The following is a 22524-nucleotide window of genomic DNA, read 5'->3' on the forward strand; positions in this document are numbered from 1 at the left end:
GTCACATCGTATTGGAATTTGAATCTTCAATAAAATGTAATTTTTTAGGTTTTTCCATTCTTCAAAGATTGTGTTTTCTAATTTTATGGTTATTTATTATACATCAGGAAGAAATGACTGTGTCTCCTCCATTGGAAAAGAGCTCTCTCTCTCCACCCACCCCCTGCCCTTTTGTAATGCAGAAAAATCACCAGAATAATGACATAAAATTATATTAAACATTTAACAATTTGTGCTTTCCCAGGTTTATCTTATCATCTAAACATGTGAGTCCAGTAGGTTGTGTGTTTTCTCCAACGTGCAATATTTCTACAGTTTTGAATGCAATTTAAATTTTATTTTTAAAGTCTTACAATGACACATTTGAACATTCTGAAAATTAAACCTGTATGAACATAATTGCAAGAGTTAGCGGAAATTGAACAAATGAAATATACAGACTTTCACTTCCTGAATAAGAATTTTTAGCCTTTTCCCAAACTTTCTCTATTGTAAACTTAAAGTCTTATCAACAAGTAACATAGAGTAGCAGCTGGATATCATTAAACCCCTCTGTCTAAGCTATTCTTCTTCATTACGTTTTTCCTGACAAGTCTTGCTCTGCATAGAAAATGTAACTTTGTGATACAGATTTATGTAATTCAGGTGTCCTCTATTCTGAATGAGAGCTTGGCTTCAGAAGAAATGGATTTGCAAGAGTCCATAGAATTTTGTAAGAAGAAAAAGGAGAACTCAACAAAATTCATTGGAGAAACACGTTAATTTAACCAGTTCATTGACTACTTTTACCCAATCTCCGTTTTATAGGTTATTTTCATAGTAAGAATATTTTTCTGCGAACTGAAATATTTTCATAGTAAGAATATTTTTCTGCGAACTGAAATAGCTGGTAGATTTTATTCTACTAATGCAAGAACATTAGCTATTTTATCATAAAATACACAGCAGCACTCTCCAAATGCTTTCAGGTTCAGGAAAACATTAAAATGTCTTTACCTAGCAAGGTAGTAGAAAATACTGACAGACATCTAACCATAGACACAAATTAGAACAAGCAATGCAGATGCCTTTCTGAAGTTAGTGAAATAGCATAACAGTTGTTAAGTTGGTGGTGATGTGGTAATGTACACATACTAATCTGAGAGCATTTAATGTGGTGTCTACTGGCTCTCATATGTCAAAATCTGAGTTCAGATTTAGGCATTTTTCTTTCACTGACACAGCAGAACCACTGGGGAAAAAGACTTGTATCTGTTAGAGATGATAAGACACTAGGGAATCAAAAAATATATTAAAAAATAAAGCAAATGAAAAAAATCTCTAATGACCTTCTGGAACAGTAAATTGATAGGCTCGTCTTTCCTTGATATAATAGTTATTTTTTACCCTATTACCAAATTGATAGTTTTATGAATTATTGTGATCAAAAAACACCTACTACATGTAATTTTATTCATGGTTCCTAACCATCAACTATACAATTGATATTTATGCCTACTTAACTGCACTTACTATTTGAATTAGAAGTACAAAAAAGTTTAAGAACTTATAAAATGGTTGATTCACCAAACTTTAAAAGACATAAATCTAATTTAGTGATTTAAATGTGAATATTACTCAGATTATTTCCTAGTGACATATCTCCTTTTATTTCACCTTTATTTCACGTTGTTTTCTGTAAAAGCAGGATAAAAATTCCTAGAATTTGATATAACAACTCCCCCAGATAGTGCAACTGCAATCCTAATTAGGAACGCCACTTGCAGTGCTGCAAGGGCAGAGTCTAGATGCTGTACTGGACTCAGAACCTGCTTCAGCACAAACCACCTCCACCCCATCCCCAGCTGTTGTCCCTGTGTGCTCTTCACCTGGCTAGCTCCTCATGTCCTTCTGCCCGGTTAGATACCATGTCCTCAAGGAGAACTTCCCTGACAGTCTACCCCTGCCCAACACTGGCGTCTATGCCCCTCCTGCTCACACCCATATCGCATGTCATCTCATTTTAGCACTTAACACTTGCTTGTTATTTTCTCTCTCTCTCAATCAGTGAAACAATATATGCCAAAAGAACTTTTATCCTTGATGTGTAAGAGGTCAATATATCTGCCAGAGGTTAGGAAGAGCTCTGTCACGTATTGGAAAGTTGATATGTGTAATCTCATTTACTCCTTTTAGGAATCCTGTGAAGTAGGTGGAAGACCCCCTTCATACACACACAAAAACTGAGGCCTAGAGAAGGTGAAAAGAATTTACCCAAGGTCATACAGATAGTAAATGGCAGAGTCTACATTTGAACTCAAATATTTCTGACTAAAACACCTGTCTTAAACAATTAAAAACTTTTTTTTTTACTCTCTTACCTCAAAAAATATATTAAATATATTTTTATTGGTGTTCTTACCTGGAAACATCAAAACTCATGCAACTATTATTTTGATACCTGGTTGTACATTGCTTTGGACCTTTTTTGAGCTGTCTATATGACTTGTCTCATTGATGACGTTATAAGCTCCAAATGGACACTGGTGATTTTTGAAAATTGCATCCCCCCGCCCCCACTCCTACCTCCACTTGATATGTAGGGAACCAAGAGCTAGACATATAATAGTAGATGCTTAATAAATACTTGTTGAAAATATAAAAATTAAAAATAGAATACAGTCTTGTTTACAATAATAGGTAGATGACAGACTTCAATTTTGGATCAAACTCAAGGACCAAAAAATTAAACCCAAGTGATCAGATATACTTAGAGACACAGAACAGAGGCAAGTCAAGATTTAAAAGTCCAACACAAAATCACTTTTCTTAATTTTTTTTCTTTTTTGTTTATAGGAAGCAGGGGGAGGGGAAGCCTATGTCCTTCAATAGACAGCTAACTAATGTCTAAATTAAAACATGGTTAAATAGATTTTGATAAATCTATAATATGGTTTGCCTGCAGCTGTAGAAAAGAACGGGAACATTCTCCATGAACTCTAAGATATGTTAAGATGAAAAAGCAAGATCAGAATTGTATGTATAGTGTTGTATTAAAAAGGCTGGCGAGGCGAGTAAGAAAGTTACTGTTGTTGCCTGGTTGGGAGAGGCAGGGGGACCTGGCAGGTGGAGTGCTCAGGGACTAGATGGAAACAATTCCGTGTATGCCTTGTTAATGTGTGAGATTTTAACCATATGAATACAATATCTAATTTAAAAATGAGTTATTCTGGAATTATTACATATGATATAGCTTAATAAGAAATTGCCTTTCAATCTATTCTGTGTAAGGACAGGGTAATTTTGTATTTAAATTAGAAGTATATTAAAAACTAAATGCTGGTGCTTAAACCAATTTCACAAAAGCACTATAAATAAAGGGTTTTGTTGTGTTTTATTGTTTAATGAAAGCGGAGTTGCTGACTGTCCATGCAGATGTCATGCACTAAGAAAAGATGGATCCCAACTGGGGCCAACGGACAGCAGATGTATCATGGTGCCTCTGACACTCAGTAACCCCCTGGAGCCCCGGCACCTCAGCGCAATTGCTCAGGGAAGTGCAGCATTGTAGGTCTGGGTCTGTTCTGCCAGATGGAAATTAGTATCTTAAAATAGCCTAAGTTTTTTTTTTCTACCACTGAGAACATTTTAAATGGAATCTCGTTTAGATTTAAATATTTTTTATCCTTCAATGGACCAGTAAGGAAACATTGTAGAATATCTTTAATTTTCTTGCTACTTGATGAAATTAATATCAGCTGGTTTAATTGCAGAGCATGCCAAACATTTTAACCTGCAAATCAGTAACTTTTTCCTTTTCAGTTTTAACTACTAGATTTTAAAATATTAACCCTTAGTAATTTCTTTAAATTTTTTATAATTGTAGCTAAAACCTAAGCTCTGCCTTGATGGTTCAGTTATGTTTGTACTATATACAAATCTTCATTTTTCCATGAGCAGGAAGACTAGAATTGTTCTGTGGATTTGAAGGAATGTACACATTGACATTTTTAAGGAGAGCATATTTCTCATTTAGACATTGACTAGAAGAGCTAACCAACTGCCTCTTAATTTACTTTGTTTATTGAATGAGCAACTTGGGTTTGTGTTAATTCCGCCTCCATGAATTACTCCACTCTCGAGAAATGAGGATGTTTCAACTGCTGCTCGTCCATCTGAAAATTGTCTTTAAACAACCTTGGTTACAGTTTTCTGCGTTGCTGGGAGAACTGGGGCATCCGAAATATGTGTGGGGTGTGAAGTTTTGTTTTCTGCAGAAAGGTTTGTCCTGAGTCTAAACATTTCTCTCTCAAGTAATTTACCGTTTAATTGCATTGTGTTATGTTCCCTCAGGAAGGGGAAGAGAAGGGAAAGGAAGAAAACTCAAAAAAAAAAAAAAAAAAAGGTTTAAAAATGTGTACTGCATACAGGATTTAGATTTCACCTTATAAAGTTTTTATTACAGTGTCCTCCTCCTCTCATTGTGCCGTGAAACAGTGAATCACTCGTGTTTGTCTCTGAGGACAAATGCTGTTCTCATGTTTTATCCTGACACCTCTGAGATGAGCTTTCCATATGAAGAGAAGGGAGGATATTTGATGCTTCCAATGTTATTCTGGGGCCCCCTCTTTTCTGGGAGTCGTTGACACGTGTAGTTTGGGCAGTGAAGTCCAGGGGGAGGTGACATTGGGCCGATTCCCCTGCTGATTAATGAGCCTGAGGGTCCCTGCCACCCTTTGCCCCCTTCCAGTGTGTTGGTTTTAAAGAAGGAGGCTTTCATATGCTCTGCTGCCGGCTGAGCTGGGCAGAGGTCCAGTGGCGCCGACAATTTTCCGTCCTTTGTGTGAGTGATCAGAGGCCAACCCCGAGAAGCTGACAGTGGTTCACTCAGTGCTACTAATGATCTTCAGTAGCCGAAGACTTCCTTCCTCATGTGGCATGAACATTTTGCTGGGTGAATGTGTGATTTGGAAAGTGGCCACAGAGACATAGCCCGATAAAGTTCATTGTAGGTGTCACCCGTCCACTGCCGACGTTTTCACTGGAGCTTGTTGGATCTGCATTAGACAAAGCTCAACTTAAAAGAGAGAAATGAAAAGTTAACTTTTACGTTAAAGGATTTTTGCAAATGTGCTTTCTAAAATGTGAAGGCTCACTTTGTTAGTTCTTTTTCTTACTGAGTGTTTACAGTCAAGCTAACAATCCACGTGGCAGACTGTTTTTCAGACCAGAGAGTCTTGGGCTCTTTCTTACCTTGCCTTTCCTTTCCCGCTTTTCTGCTTTTCCATCCTGAATGACCAGTGAGGATGAAAACTCACTTCAACCCTAGGGTCAAAATGCTACAAATAAAAATTGACTTCTAAGGAGTTTTTCTGTTCTATACCATAGTCTTCCTAGTCAAACCATGTAACATGGTAATTTTCACTGATTTATTAAATTTCTGAAGTTATTTTCAAAACGATCTTCTGGTTGGTTGTTCTAGGGCAGAGCCCCTATAAAGAAGCTCTTCCTTAGAATTATTTATTTACAGAAATTCTCTTGCATGAAATAGAAATGGTGAGAGTAAAAGTCATCAAAACTGACCTGTGGCCATTGTACCCTGGCTGTATAGAGACCCTGTAACCAGTGGTTAATATGGGCTTGAACTAGGCTTCCACACATCGTGTACATCTCAGTTTTCAGTATGCTGGTTTGCCCTGGCAAATACTTTTAGAAGTAAGTTTCAACTCCTCAGATAAATAATCCCTTACAGGTGCTAGAAGAGCTTTTAGGTTTTCATCAAAAACCTAAAAAGAGTAGGAACATCTTTGTTCAGACGAATCCTCAGAAAGCTGGTTTGACTATCCCCTGAGTGACATGGCATTCTACAGTGTTTGTTTTTATTTTATGAAATCATGCTTCCCTAAACACAGCCTGTAGGAATCACAATTCTCATCAATGCATGCTCTTCCCTAGTCGCTTTGCTAAAAACTCTATAACCATATCTAAAATACTTAAACACAAGTGAAACTGGAATCTGTTTAATGTTTTACAGTTTATAAAGACTTTCCTTTCACCCACACTCATAAAGCAGGAATTATTATCATGATTCCTCATTTTACTAAAGAAACTGGTAAGGGGCAGAGCCAGAGTCAAAGGCTTCTGCTTATATTGCCTGTCACAAATGGCAGCAGGAACACAGCCACTGGTTTCTCCTTTGGTTTCAGAATGGGAAGGCTTTGACCTAATGTCAAGGAGGCCAGTGTGGCCAGTGGAATGATTTAGAGGGAAGAAAGCCATCTGACTTCCTCTAATCCTGTAACAGTGGTAGTGCCTTTGTGGCCAATCAGGAAACAATTTACAAAAGGCCTTAACAAAATAACTTTGTTCATTCATTCTGATTTGGAAACGTTAAACCTGTATCTATATTACCAAAATAAAGCCTACATGATCACCACATTTATGTTTCTGGAATTGCTTTTGAAGAATAATTTTTAAAATTATAGTACTTTTGGCAAATGATTTTCTAGATATGAGTGAAAGGGGCTACATTTTCTGCAGTGATTGGATAAATTTTCACATGCCAGTGTAAAATTGGTGTATTCTCAAAGAGGCTCTAATAGTTATCTCCATTTGTTATCTTTGAGATGCCTTGGTATAGTGCAGGGGATTCGATTTTATATCAATATCAGAAAATATTAACATCTTATAATAATTATGAAGTGTAGATTTCTGAACAGATGCCAAGAATAGTTTATCATTCACTTATCTTCTAGGCAAATATAACTCTATCAAAGTGTATTTATTGTTGGCTTTTTTTTTTTTAATGGAGAAGAGTTTTACCTTTGTTCAAGTGGAAAAATACTCATTTCTTAGGCTTTTCTTCTGTCTCCCTTCTTTTCTTCTGTCTCCCTTCTTTTCTTCATTCTTAAACATGTATTTAGCTTCTGTGGTGCACCAGGCGCTGTGCTCAGTTATATGGAATACAAAGGGGATTCCATCTTGTTAAGATGTTTAGCGTCTAGAATACAGGTTCTCAATCAGGGGCAATGTCTGGAGACATTTTTGGTTGTCACAACTGGGGGGATACTATTGACACCTAGCGGGTAGAAGCTGCTAAGCATCCTATAATGCATAGAACAGACCCCCAAGACAAAGAATTATCTGACACTATGGGGCCGGCGCCGTGGCTTAGTGGTTAAGTGCGCGCGCTCCGCTGCTGGCGGACCGGGTTCGGATCCTGGGCGTGCACCGACGCACCGCTTCTCCGGCCATGCTGAGGCTGCGTCCCACGTACAGCAACTGGAAGGATGTGCAGCTATGACATACAACTATCTACTGGGGCTTTGGGGGAAAAATAAATAAATAAATAAAATTATAAAAAAAAAAAAAGAATTATATGACACTAAATGTCAGTAATGCCAAGGTTGAGAAACCCTGATCTAGAGCAACTCTATTCAATAGAACTTTCTCTGATGATGAAAATGTTCTATATCTGCACTGTCCCATATGGTAGCCACTAGCTACATGTGGATTCAAGCTACATGAGCACTTGAAATGTGACTAGTGTGATGGGGAACTTATTTTTTAATTTTATTTAATTTTTATTAATTTAAATTTAAATTAAAAAGCTACTTGTGGCTACTGGCTACTGTATTAGACAGCACAAGTCTAAAAGAAGAGACATGAGTTAACCAATGGTTACAGCTCCATGTAAGATAATTCTTAAAACCAAGGCTCCTGAGGGGTATTATGGGAACACAGAAAAAAGAAATCTGAGTTAGGCCAAGGCAAGTTGCTTTCTAGGAACACAGCACGCAGTGGGTGATTCTTGAGCTGAGTGCTGAAGAATTAAAAAGTATCGTGCATGTCCACATATAAAGTGACTTGAATATAAGGTGATTCTTCCATCTACTTAATGAGAAGTTTCACTGAAAAAGTGGGTTAGGAAGATAACATGTCTACTTGTAATACATATATATATTTGTTTAGAAATATATATAGTATGTTTTTTCCTGTCTCATATTTTCCGAAATAATTTTTTTCCAGCTTTTCAGTTTCATCTCTGGTATAGTTGCTAGTTATCACTAGAGCCCCTGAATTGTCTACAGATATTCCCAGAACACACTGTCTCACTTGCGTCCACACTGTTTGAGATACAATACTTTTAAAATCTGTGTCTACAGCACTTTTAAAATCTGTCCTTGGAAACTTTATTCGATGTTACAAGTACCCGCTCACATAACATTGAGTTAGTTTCTATTGTCCTTTATGTATATATTCTTGAAATCCTCAAGATAACTACCTCTGTATGGGTCTTTTTAAGCCAGCCTTTAAAAGAGTTGTTTTCAGCATCTAGCATTTGCAATTATGAAGCCATACCTTCCGGAATACAAATTACATCTTCATTAAATTTGCCTCCTTTGTTACAAGTTCTGTCAGTTGATTTCTATAATGGCATTCAGAAGTAACAATAAGTGAGGTCTTTTCAAGTTGTTGAATCTTCCTTAAAGAATACTTTGGTGTTCCAAACAAAGTAATTGAGAGAAGGTTCCATAATGTGCGAAGTAGGATTCTAGTTCAAGAAAGTGGACTGAACACATGCATTTGTTTCTACTACCGCCTTAAGCTCCATTAAAGATAGTAAAAGGATAAAAGACTTGTATATAAGTAAAAGGATAAAAGACTTGTATATACTCATAACTTCAAAAAGAAGAGCAGATGAGAGATTTCCCTAATTTCTGAACACAGAGCAGATCAAAGAATGTTAATGAACTAAGCAGCATAGAAGAAATTGTGGTTTAAAATAGCACTTCTCAAACTTTATCATGCATATGAATCGCTCTGAGTTCTTCAGTGGGTCTCAGATGGAGCTGCAATTCTGAATTTCGAACAAATTTCCCAGGTGACACAGACACTGCTGATCTGAAGACCACACATCAGTGATCAAGGGCCTAGAAAACGTGGGGAGAGAGCCTGTCTGCCCAGCAAACCCAGAATAACTACATTAGAAGTTGACACATATCACAGAGGGCAAAAGTCACTTACAGATCTGAAATCAGGAAAATTAAAGATCTGCATATGAAATGCCTAGACATGCCTGCTTTTACCCTGTAAAATCAGAACACTTCTCTCTATAGTATCTGAACGAGCTTCCTGGGTAGAACCAGCATATCTGAAGTAGTTTGGATTCCCGAAACTAAGCCTTCATTATTCTGGTCTTTGGGGGATGCTTAATACAATAGCTGACTCCTTACTGTAACACAAAGCTCACTAGTCATTCAGCACAGCTTCCTATACCAGTCTAACATTTGGCTTTCCCCTTTCTTCATTTCTACTGATAATTCACAGAGAGATTCAAGAAGACACTACCTTGACAATACAAGACTTGAATGCTATAAAAAAGCAACAAAGGATGAGAGAGTTCTTGAATATTAAAAATATAGTTGCTAAGATAATTTTTTCAATAGAAAGGTGAGTAGATAAAGCTAAAACTATGCCCATCCATAATGCAAAAAGAAATAGAAAATATGGGGAAAAAAATAAAAGGCATAAGGGATAAATCCTGGGAGGTCCAATTTCTGACTAAAAGTCGAGGAGAAAAATTCCCGGAGTTTTAAGAGAGCTATGAGCCTTCAGGTTGAGAGTGCTTGTGAGAGGCTAATCAAGAAGAATGAGAAAGGCCCTCACATACCCTCATCATTGTGAAGTTCCAGAAGGCCAAGAATAAAGAGAAGATCTAAAAAGCTTCTAGAAAAATATAGGACACTCATAACCAAACAAGAATCACATTCGCACTGGAACTTCCAATCAGCAACAATGGATACTAGAAAAGAACTGAGCAAGATTTCAAAATTCTGAGGAGAAAATTACTTTTAATCAAGTTTTCCTTCCAATCAAGTAGGAGGTCTGAAGTCAATTTTGAGACATCCCTCTCCTACACCTGTAACTCCAGCAAAATGAGAGAGAACCCAAAAACAGAAATGTATGATACAGTAAACAATAGAACTAACACAGGCATCCATTGAAAAGAATCCCTGATCTAGTAGTTGTGATTCAGGCCTATTATGTGATCAGTAGAGATTAGAGCAGACTCAGTGAGTTCCAGGAAGAATGTCTTCAAATAGACTGGCATGAACTCAAAGCAATAGATAAAATGAATAAGACAATGAAGGATTTAAAAGTTACAGTGATATCTTATCACTTTCTAAATAAAAACCATTGGAAAAACAGAAAACTGAGATAGTCATGGTCCAAATATGTAGCAAACTAAAAGAAAATTCACTCTTTTAACTTTTTATTTTAGAAAATTTTAAACATGTAAAATTAGACAGTATGGCATAATGAACAAACTCTCAAGGACCCATCACCCGCTTCAACAATTTATCAGCTTATGGTCAATCTTGTTTAATCTATACTTTTACATGTTTCTTTCATCCTGTATTGTTTTGAAGCAAACCCTAGGCCTGATATTCCTCGTGACTTTAATCTTAGCAGTATTCTTATCTTGAGAGGCACAGGCCTCGCGTGCCACCCTGGAATCTTAGGAAAGGAAATATAATCGGAGCATATTATCTGGCTCTGTGAGGAGCACTATTTGCATGGCTATTATAATGTAATATTGTTTTTTGGTTTCCAACGTTTAGAGTCAACCTATAACTACTCAATTATGAGGATAGAACAGAATACAAATGTTCCTAACTTAACGGTAAGAAATTGGAAGGCAGAAGTGGACAAAAGGATAATATGATGTCCTTTGTTGTATATTCTGAAACCATTGCTCATCTTCATTGGAGAAGGTTTTTCATTCCTATCTCTTGCACCAGGGACGTTGGTTTTGGTACTCATCTGGGGGGAAAAAAAAGCTCAGTTATTTGTGCCATTAAATTGGTTTCATTAAAGTGTTTTTAATTTTACTACAAATCTCTGAGTCATTTACAGCTATTCTAATTATACTTGGAGGCTTAGTCAGTCATACTGACCCCTTTATTCACTTCGTTGTTTTGAGTATGTAAGTCCTGTATAGAATTCTAAATGCACTTTCAAGGAGAGCGTATCCTCTATAGGCATACCAAGGTTAGGTGACACCTACTTCTTCCTGTGTTCAGGGAAGCATATCCAGGTGTGAGGATGACCATGAATATGTTCAGGTTTGGTTTTTTTAATCTTTTGCAAACTTTAGTGGTATTAATTGTAAAATATTTCTCATGAGTCATCAAAGAACTAATAGCATTCCACTGGAGGCACGTAACTCCTTAGTTGAAAACGGGTGTTCTAAGGTGCACTCCGTTATTACATAGTTGTGCCAAAGGCTGGAACCAGGAAAGAGGTAAATTAATACCTTCTTTTAAGATATATGTTCTTCTTTTAGAATATCTTCTTTTAAGATACATATTCAAAGATTATTAATATTGATACCTGGAGATTCCTGGGCTACTATCATGAGAGCCATATAATTAAAAATTGAATGTGTCATTACTAATGTAGAACACTAGAATATTTTCTATTCATGAAATACTACTATTTGTAGCATTGAGCAGAAAAGGGTAAGTCTTACACATCATGCCCTTTTTATATATATAAAGAGAATGGAGGAGCGTGAGCACAGATGTTATAGACATCAGAAATGCAGGTTCACATAGAACAATGTCACTTCAAATAAAGTGTATTTTCTCATCAATCACCCAAATTGTTTATGGAAAGTTACAGTTTAGTAAGCATTTTACTTATATTATATTACTCCTCACTCTGACTCTGTGAAGTAATCACAGCAGGTAATATTAAACCTAATTATAAATAAGGAAACTAAGATTCCAAAAGGTTAAGTGGCTAGCATTTCTTGCAGGACAAATCTAATGGTAATGTACTTCCTTAGCTTTTGTTTATCTGGGAATGTCTTAGTTTCTCTTTCATTTCTGAAGGACAATTTTGCTGGATATAGAATTCTCAGTTGACAGTGTTTTTCTTTCAGCACTTTGAATATATCAGCTAATGGCCCTTCTGACCTCTAAGGTTTCTGATGAGAAATTGGCAGATAATCTTTTTGGGGACTTCTTGTATCTGATGAGGATCTTCTTTCTTGCTGCTTTCAAGATTTTCTGTTTGTCTTTGTCTTTGGACAGTTTGATTTCACATCTCAGTGTAGATCTATTTAAGTTTATCCTACTTATTGTTCATTGAGCTTCTTGGATTTGTAGAATCATGTCTTTTATCAAATTTGGGAAGTTTTCAGCCATTATTTCTTCAAAGATTCGTTCTGGCCCTTTTCTCTCTCTGTTTCTTCTGGGACTCCCACCATGTATCTGTTGGTCCACTTGATGGTGTCCCGTATGTCCCTTAGGCTCTGCTCTCTTTTCTTTATTAGTTTTTCTTTCTGTTCCTCAGACTCAATAATTTCACATCCTATTTTCAAGTTCACTGATTCTTCTGCTTGCTCAAATCTTTTGAACCTCTCTATTGTATTTTTTATTTTCTGAATTTCTTTATAGTTTTTTTTATAATTTCTATCTCTTTACTGATATTCTTATTTTGTTCCTCTGTCATTTTCTTGACTGTATCCTTGACTCCCTTTAGCCCTCGAGCATCTTTTTTACGGTTGTTTATTAAGTCTGAAGTCTAGGTTTCCTCAGGTATGTTTTCTGTCAGATTATTTTGTCCCTTTGAATGGGCCATACTTTCCTGTTTCTTTGTATTTCTTGTGACTTTTTGTTGTTGAAAACTGGACATTTGAATCTTATAATATGTTAACTCTGGAAATCAGATTCTCCTCCTTCTTAGGGTTTGCTGGGTTGTTGTTTTTGGGTTTGGGTTTTTTTTGTGTGTGTGTGAGGAAGATCAGCCCTGAGCTAACATCCGTGCTAATCCTCCTCTTTTTGCTGAGGAAGACCGGCTCTGAGCTAATATCTAATGCCAATCCTCCTCCTTTCTTTTTTGCCCCAAAGCCCCAGTAAAAAGTTGTATGTCATAGTTGCACATCCTTCTAGTTGCTGTATGTGGGACACGGCCTCAGCATGGCCGGAGAAGTAGTGCGTCGGTGCGTGCCCGGGATCCGAACTCAGGCCACCAGTAGCGGAGTGCGCCCACTTAACCGCTAAGCTACAGGGCCGGCCCTGGGTTTTTTTTTTAATTATTGTAGAATGTGTCTGTGTTAGGGATCAACCTAAGGTGAAAGATTAAGGTCTTCTCAGGTCTTTTCTGAGCCTGCATCTTTCCCTAGGTAAGCACGGTAGCTTTCTAAATTCTCCAGACATATGGTTGTTTTTGAATATCCCAAAAAACAGGTGCAGTTCCTTTAGATCCCCTGGGAGTCATTTCAACTGGTGGGGGTTGTAACAATGGTGACAAATCCTTATCTTTTAATAAAATGAACTTCCAAGATTGTTAAAGTCAGAGATTCTGCCTTAGGACTCTTTTCCAAACATGTAATACCTTGAAGTTAGTATGTATTCAGTAGATATTTGTTAAATTATAATAAACAATAGCTCTACAAATTCTTCATTTTATATGTATTAGATTTCTAATGTGAAATGATTCCAGATAGCAATTTGAAGTTTATACAGGGCCCTAGATCATTCTTGATTAGACTTAAGAATTAAAAGGGGGTCCAGCCTGGTGGCATAGTGGTTGCGTTCGCACGCTCTGCTTTGGCGGCCCAGGGTTCACAGGTTCGTGTCCCAGGCACAGACCTACACATCATTCATCAAGCCATGCTATGGCACTGTCCCACATTCAAAATAGAGGAAGATTGGCACAGATGTTATCTCAGTGACAATCTTCCTGAAGCAAAAACAGGAAGTTTGGCAGCAGATGTTAGATCAGGGCCAATCTTCCTCACCACAAAAAAAAAAGAATTAAAAAGTAATCAGGTATGTATACAGACATACCTCATTTTATTGCACTTCACTTTATTGTACTTCCCAGGTATTACGTTTTTTACAAGACTCTCCACTAGCAAAAACATTACAACTCACTGAAGGCTCAGATGATAGTTAGCATTTTTTAGCAATAAAGTATTTTTTAATTAAAGTACGTATATTGTTTTTTTAGACATAATGCTATTGCACACTTAATAGACTACAGTATAGTGTAAACATAACTTTTATATGCACTGGGAAAACAAGAAATTAATGTGACTCACTTTATTGCGATATTTGCTCTATTGCAGTGGTCTGGAGCTTAACCTGCAGTATCGCCAAGGTATGCCTGTAATTAAAGTCAGGCTATTTTGACTTGCCTCATTAATTTGGAGTTCATAGCTATACCTTTACAATATCTGTAGAAAGGATTTGCTTAGCATATTAACAGTTTAAGCAGGGTGAAAATGATGTCTACCTACAACAAACTTTTAAGCATTTAACATAATTTTAGGAGCCTCTATTTGCACGAAATCAAGATCTCAAAGACTCTCTACTTAGAAATATTCCATGATCCTCTTATACAGATATTCAAACTAGTTCTTCAAATTAGACTGGCTTTATTTATTCAACATAGCTTAATTAAGCCAACTTTTAATTTTGTCTGTAAATCTGAATTTTTGTAATACATTGTCTAGTACATTTTTTGAAAGTTAAGAAAAAATGTATATTTTGTGAAATTTTTAGGTTTTCTGTATCTCTTATTAACATGTTCTCACAAGTGTCAGATACTTGGAACAACACTATACAAGTTAAACTTTATCAGGAGTATTTGCTTTGGTACATGTAAAGACCTTAGGCATTGTGTCCCATGTGCCACTGTGTAATGGTCACTGACTCCCACAAGGGGATTTATTATTTGCAAGGAAAGGATTTAGATGTTAAAAAATATTTTTAAAAAACTCTGTGTGGTTCCTCTTCCTCTCTTCTCCTCTGCTTCTGTAATTTCTGGCCCAAGAAAAAGTGACTTCAGAAAAACAATCAAATATTTAGTAAGTACCTGTGATGTGTAAGGCATTGTGCTAGGTGCTCGAGGTGATTTAAATGTAATAAGGCATGCCCCCAACATCTAAAATCATATTTAGAAGGTGAGAAAACAATAAATGTACAGTACCAGAATCCAAGGCAGAGGATAGAGGAGAGCAAAGTCACTACTTGGGAGTGAGAATGTTAAAATAATAGCTACAAAATATTGAGCACTTAAAATGTACCAGGCATTTCACATGCATTATTCCATTTAATCATCCCATCCTGGCTATTAAATATTATTTTCACTTTAGAAGGAGGCTCTGAGTATAGAGAGTTTAAATAATTTACAGAAGGCTACTTGGGCAGTCTGTGCTGAAGCTGGGGTTCAGACCTGATGCAACACCCACACCCTTATTACTGTAAATGCTATGCCCTATTGAGAGCCTCATAGGAGAAACACCCAGAAGCAGGATTGCCAGGCATTTTGAGAGGTGAGAATTTGGTGGTATTTCCCCAGAACAGAGGAATCAGCAGGAGTTGTGGCACAAAGGCTTAAAAAAAAAGTGTGGATATATTCAGAGACTGAATAGATAATTGTGGAAGGAAGAGCAGGCATAGTAGAAAACAAGGCTGCAGGGGGAAGTGAAAAAGATGTGGTGAAAGGCATAGAAGGGTATACCTGGATCCTTTTGGCTGTGTGCACAGCCCCAGGAGGCTTCCTTCATGTTGCATAGAGACGTGTTGCATTTACAGGGAATATGACATGCGTTGTAGCCCCTGAAGTTGTGCAACAGTGGCTGTCCTGGGTGGGGATACAGTTAAGAGGGAAAATCATCACGTAGTTCAAGGGTCACTGACTAATGGGGTTGCAGTGGAAACAGGTGAGAGCACTGCAGAGAAGCCCCTGGACTCGCGGCTAATTGAAAGTGTTGGGTGAAGGAGAAAGGAAGGAAGTCTCAGAAGGGTAGAATTTGGTAACATCATAACCAAATGGGGGACATAAGAGAAGCAACTTTCTCAGGAGGTGGCAGATAACAAGATGGGCTTGTGTTTGAAGTGTTGGTGATGCTGGGCTATTATAAATGGCCATCCTGGTGTGGAAAAGGGAGTTGTTAGTTTTTGTTTTGTCTTGTTTTTGTGCAGTGGACAACTTTCAATGAAAATTTTAGATTTTCAACAAAAATGCACATATTTATTCATACATTCTAACATAATTTCATGAGTCTAACAGACCCCCTGAAGTCCATTGATGGACCTTCTGTACCTAAGTTAAATATTCTTACGCTAGAAACATAGATATTTGAAGCCATATTAGTGGATGAATTTACTGAAAAACAATATGTAAAAGGAAAAGGAAGGGAGATAAGGTCACAGCTTAAGGGAATGCCTAAATTTGGGTGCAAGGAATCATTAAGGAGTGTGTAGGAGAAGGAGGGAGGAGCATTTGACTAGCACAGTGTCTTAGAAATCCCAGAGAATATCTTCAGAGAAGAGGCAGTTGGCTGTGTTTAAGATGATACAACTAGGAAGATAGTATTTGAAAACCTTTAGACTCAATGAACAGACAGTTATTGTTGTTTAATATTATTATTCTCACTTTTAAAAAGAACTGTGTGAGAAGAGGGCTGATTTTAAACTGAGGAATCAGTGGTGAGAAATTAGAGATAATATAGAATTTTATTAATTTGATGTCAAAATATATAATGGGTATTTTTTCCCAGTAATTTCTGACCCAATAAAAAGTAAACATTTAGTAGGTACCTACCATTCTTTATTAAGTTCTAGAGGGCATTTAAGTATTAGATAATTTTATGTATATTTTAAAAATAAGTAAATTTATCGATAAATGAGTTTTACAAAATATTTTACATACTTCTAGTATGCATATCAAATCTTTTTAATGAGCTCTCACTTTAAAAAGTACAAAAAGCCACTGAAATTGAGAGGATGTTTAGAAAAAAGAAATCCTTTGGTATAAATGACTCACAATATTTTCATGTTGGTATAACTAGGTTGAAGTATTTTTATATCATAATTTGTATTTTTGGGGAAACCTGTTTATTTCTTCTCTCAGACTTTATTGGGGAAATATTTAACTATAGTAAAACACAAAAAAATAAAATTACTTGTTACATTATAGATCTTTTTGAAATTGCATTTCATTACATTATAGATCATTTCAAAAATTAACAATATTTAAATGGTTAAAATATGGGCTGGCCCCATGGCTTAGCGGTTAAGTGCGCGCGCTCCGCTGCCGGCGGCCTGGGTTTGGATCCCGGGTGCGCACCAACGCACCGCTCCTCTGGCCATGCTGAGGCCGTGTCCCACATACAGCAACTAGAAGGATGTGCAGCCATGACAGACAACTATCTACTGGGGCTTTGGGGGAAAAAATAAATAAATAAAATCTTTAAAAAAAAATGGTTAAAATATTAAAGAGGCATTTTACTGAAGTCAAAATAGATCATTATAATCTAACTTAGCATCTAATATAAGAAAAAGCAAATCTCTAAGAATGTTAATAAACCTCAAACGTGGTCCTGGTTTTGGCTTATTTTTGCACTCATCACAAAGTCTTAAACATAACAGATAATTCTATTTCTCCTTTTTTTCCCTCCTTTCTCTGATCCATCTGAACATTAACTATTAAGTAATTTTCTAAGTAATTTTGCTGGTCTAAAAGCATATTGATATTTTTCTTGAATTATTTCAGGACTGCATATTTTGTTTCTATCATTTCCTTCTGCTCCTTAAATTTGTAAATTATTACTGGTTTGGAGTTTTTGTATGAATTTTTTCCCTCTTTTTAGTCTTAAGGAACACACTTTCTATAAAAATAATCAGAGCACTGTCAAGCACCAGGAATATGTGGCCTAAAACTTACCCCAATACTCCTCAGAATGATGAGTTTCTTAATGTGTGTGGGCTTTGCCAAACCATCACAGATTTTAAAATATAGCTATGGTTTTGAATTTCCAAATGCATTCACTTTAAATAATTTTATAATGTTAATATTTTTTAAATGGGAAAATGTGAATTGGGTCAGAATGCTTGCTTTTTCCATGCGTCCTTCAGCTCAGGTAACCTGTTGCACCATTTCATTATGCAGAATGCAGTGAACAAGAAGTCACTTGTCATAGCCGGCATAGCCGTCTGTTTCCTGGTAGTTTACACACCAGAAACTGAAATCTGAGAACAGCACTTGAAGGAAAACAAAGAGCTTTACAGTATTTTTTTTTCTTTTCAGGAAAACACACAGAAGCTAATTTTAGCTTCTTGATCAAATTGACCCAGCCTTTAACCCTGGCAAACATTACCACAACACACTTCCAATAGACAATAGTTTGCATACCAGCATCACACTGGAAACAGATGTGCATGCAGAATTGGCCTTTTTTTTCCCCTCCCAGGACAGCCTGCCACTTTGGTGAAAGCTGAAACGTGGTCCTTCCTAATTGGGGTAAAAACTGGGTCTTCTTTCCAATTTCAGACTACAAGCTTTCCTGACTTCTTAAAAATTTATGTCACAGTTATGTTTTGACCCGAGTTTCAAAATATCATTCACTAAAGAAACATCTCTTGGCTTCAGCGTGATTTTTATCCTGAGGAAAAAAAAAAGAAATAAATTGTTAGCAGCTGCACTATTCATGAGTGATGGTTACACAGTTTATATATTAAAACGTTTGGAATGCGAACAATTACCTCTTTTACTTTCTCACCGGGTCTCCTATAGTTTATGTAAATTGCATTTTTATTATCAAAAAAATGTCAGTCTTGCCCTCCTTTTCCCTGCCCATCCTGGCCTTGCCAGGCATGCTCCCTGAAGCGCCTGCCCACTCGCAGTGGCTGTCCACTGTTCACCGTCCACCGGCAGCGGCTCCGGGAAGCGCAGCCGCTCTGGCTCAGCTAGGAAGGAACTGGGAGGACTGCCTCAGCTTAGGAGCATTTAACACAGGCTCTTCTCTGAACCTCTGGGCAGACCCACTAATTTCTGAAATGCTGGAGAGTTTTCCCATTTTTGCCAGGAGACAAAAGAAACAAATGTCTGTGTTTCCTCGAGCAATGGAAAAGAATGTTTCCTGTCTCGTTTGCTGTAACAGTTGCCTCTCTCAAGACATCCTTTCACTTTGGGATAGCTGTAATTGGATGTAATAGTGTGTCCATATGTAGAGTCCATGCGTGTAAAACACAATAAGGTAACGTTCTTTTAGTACTTTCCATAACTGTTTTTGTAAATTCCTGTTTCAAACGTATTGGCTCTGCGACTTCACTGAAGTCACAAAGCAAGTTCATGACAGTGGGGTTTGAGCTAGAACCCCAAGGCCAGGTTCCTGCTGAGGCCCTTACCCACGTGTGCAGAACGACCTAGTGACCAGCCACGGAGTATTCTTAAGGCTTACAGGAAGAGAAATCCTAATTGATAATTTGTATCTGTAAAATATGAATTTAGAGGAATGCATGATTTTTTTTAAAAACCTGTGGACCTTATATTACAGAGCATTATGTAAATTACAGTGCTTATCAGAATTTTAGGAACTAAATGAACTTATTCTTCAATACATAAGTAAATTATCCCCTTCTTTAAAACATTCTTCTCTCTTAAAAATAATCATGAACAGGGCCGGCCCCGTGGCTTAGCGGTTAAGTGCGCACGCTCCGCTACTGGCTGCCCAGGTTCGGATCCCGTGTGCAGACCGACTCACCGCTTCTCCGGCCATGCTGAGGCGGTGTCCCACATACAGCAACTAGAAGGATGTGCAACTATGACATATGACATCTACTGGGGCTTTGGGGGGAAAAAGAAAAAGGAGGAGGATTGGCAATAGATGTTAGCTCAGAGCCTGTCTTCCTCAGCAAAAAGAGGAGGATTAGCACGGATATTAGCTCAGGGCTGATCTTCCTCACAAAAAAAAAAAAAATCATGAACACCACTTATCCCTCTAGGTGAACTGTTTACATTAAAGTTTAAAGAGAATTCTAGGAGATCATAATAATTTGTATGGAATTACATAAAGTAAATAGATGTTGGACTGCTATAACAATAATTACATATTAAGTATATTGAATGCAAAAAACATTCTAAGTTTTATAGGGTACATAAGCAATCATTGGTCGGATATCTATACCAAAATATTATTTCTTATATTGCAAGTTAATAACCAATAGCTACATTTGAACTTTGTGAAGGGAATTTAAAGTATTTTCTTGGAATTTTTGTTTGACTGCCAAAAGGGGAAAATTCTCATTGGATTTTTATTGTGAAATCTAATACTTTTTATGTGTATGGTTTTATTACCAAGGGATTCTTTAACCACGTTTTATTTTTTCATAATAAAGTTCATGCCTCTTCTTTCAGTAACACATGAATAGCAGATACTGACCCTAAGTTTTTTTCCCCATTTACAATTTATACTAAATGTGTGTTCAGGCTTGTAAGTTTCATTTCATTAATGCTGAGTCAAAGATATTAGCTATAACTATATAACAAAGATATTAGCTATAACAACAGATTAGGATATAGGCAATTTCATTGAAAACTGGTTATATTATCAGAGGGCTTTTTTATTAGTACTAGACAGAAGTTTTTGTGTGATATATGTATTTATTGTTGTGCACATTGTCAAAATAAATACTCAAAATTGCAAAAGTAATTTCCACTTAGTGTGAAGATTCCTAATTTGTACCATACTATTTTATTTTCTTTAATGTTTTCACTATCACAATGGAACAATGAGATTAACATTTTCCCCCAGACTTCTACCTGTCATGTTCTTGTCTCTATGAGAAATCTAACCCAAAGTACAAATTTTAAAATGGATATAAATAAATATCTTTCAAGGAGCAGACTTCTTCCATGAGACTTTCCTGATGTGACAAGTTACAGCCAGTACTTTTCACAAGAAATAATGAAATCCACTGAATAGATCTATCTTGAGTTTATTAGAATAAGCACCTACTAAGTACAAGGTACGACACTAGGGCCTTACCTGCTCTCTCAGTAGCCCTGTAAAGTGAAGGGTAGTCCCCTAGTTTGAGGCAAAAAAGGGAGAACTGATTTGTCCATGACTACATAAGTGGTAAATAGTGGATCTGGGATTTAAACCCAGGCTCCTTACCTAATTCCAAAATGCAAAATGAACTTATTTTTATGTTCTAGTGTATGTGTATATGTGTGCCACATACATATGTATGTTACATACATGACATAAATGTGTGTGTGTGTGTGTATGCTTGCACTAGTTCCCCCACCACCACCACCACCCCAGGTAGCATTTCTTCTCCCACTTGGGAGAAAACCTTTATTTAGAGAAAGCTAACTTGCAGTCATTACAATAATCTATCCTTGATATTCAAATTTTTAAAATTCATTAGCTATGCCTTCTCTTGGCTAATAACGTTTAAATTTACCCAGTTAAGTTTCCAGAAATGTAACAGATCCAGGAGATATATTCATTTTTGGTAGTATTGATATCCATTGTTACTTATACCATAAACATGCATTAATATGCATTCAGATGATGTGTTTACATTCTCTGATCTTCTGTAGTTTCTATACTTTTCAATTGGTCTAGTGATTATGAGATATATTTTAAAACCAACTCTATATTTCAGGAAACTAAATAGTGGATTCACTTTTTTCCCCTTTTGTTAGCTTTTTACAGCATTATAATTTTTCTTTCTTTTGCAGTTCTCCTAAAAAAAAAACAAAGAAAAAAAATTACTTCATTTCATTATAATCTCCTTTAGAATATCCCGGGCATGGATTGTGTTTTTCTCCTGTTAACCAGATTTTTACCTCCATCCCAAAGTGTAGCTCCTTTGAGGTCTTTAGAGAGTTGGGGTGAAGGGCTTGCAGGTTGCAAGGTCTCCAGAAAGCCATGAGGTGCTCCTGACCCAGCTTCTTCAGGAGCTGTTTGACCTCACAAGGACAGAAGCAATTAAATTGTTTGTTCTGCTACAAAATAAATGGCCTACTGAGAACTTGTTTGTATTTTTATATGTTTTTATGGTTAATGTTTTCAGTGACCTATGTTATAAAGTAAACCATAACTACTTCTGTAAGCATGTTACAGTAGTAAAGCAAAACTGTATATTCCTAGATATTTATATCCCTTCACTCAAAGGCTTGGAGTGAAACTTAAAAAAAAAAAGATTTCTTCCCAAACATTTCAGTTAGAAACTCAATTTCAGATCCTTGGCAGTCTTATGTATAGGCTTTCTTACATGATTGTTGAATAACATGTTATTATACGTGGGGGAAGAATAGTTCTTTTGTTGGCTGCATTACATTTTGTGGTGAAATTGGAGAAAACAAATCATTAAGGAAGTCTATTTTGGTTCAAGACATTACATACTTATGACGAGTCTGTTTTTTAACCTTGCCAAGTTAAAAGAAAATGCAGACCCATTTGTATTGGAACAGGAAGGCATGTTCTAGATTGCAATCTATCAGTAGCATCATGTGTGTATATATATATAAAGGAGAGCAGTGTATTAAATATGTTTTGTAGATACCAGCTTATATATAGTCATGCTGCTGTTCTTAAGTATGGTCACTGCTAATTTACTGAGTCATTTTCTAGATACTGCTTTAGAAGAAAGGAAAAATATATTTTTTTGATGAAATGTTAAATTCTGATAACCCCACCCAGACCTGCTTTCTTCTGGCAGTTTCCCTGGT

General features: G+C 36.6%; 1 protein-coding gene across 2 annotated transcripts in view; it reads left to right on the forward strand.

Moving 5' to 3' along the window:
• GMDS (GDP-mannose 4,6-dehydratase) overlaps positions 1–22524 on the forward strand; it is a 628451-nt gene that overhangs the window by 410623 nt on the left and 195304 nt on the right. The window lies entirely within an intron of this gene.

The sequence above is a fragment of the Diceros bicornis genome, chromosome 14, assembly GCF_020826845.1.
Source record: "Diceros bicornis minor isolate mBicDic1 chromosome 14, mDicBic1.mat.cur, whole genome shotgun sequence".
In the NCBI taxonomy this organism is placed as follows: domain Eukaryota; kingdom Metazoa; phylum Chordata; class Mammalia; order Perissodactyla; family Rhinocerotidae; genus Diceros; species Diceros bicornis.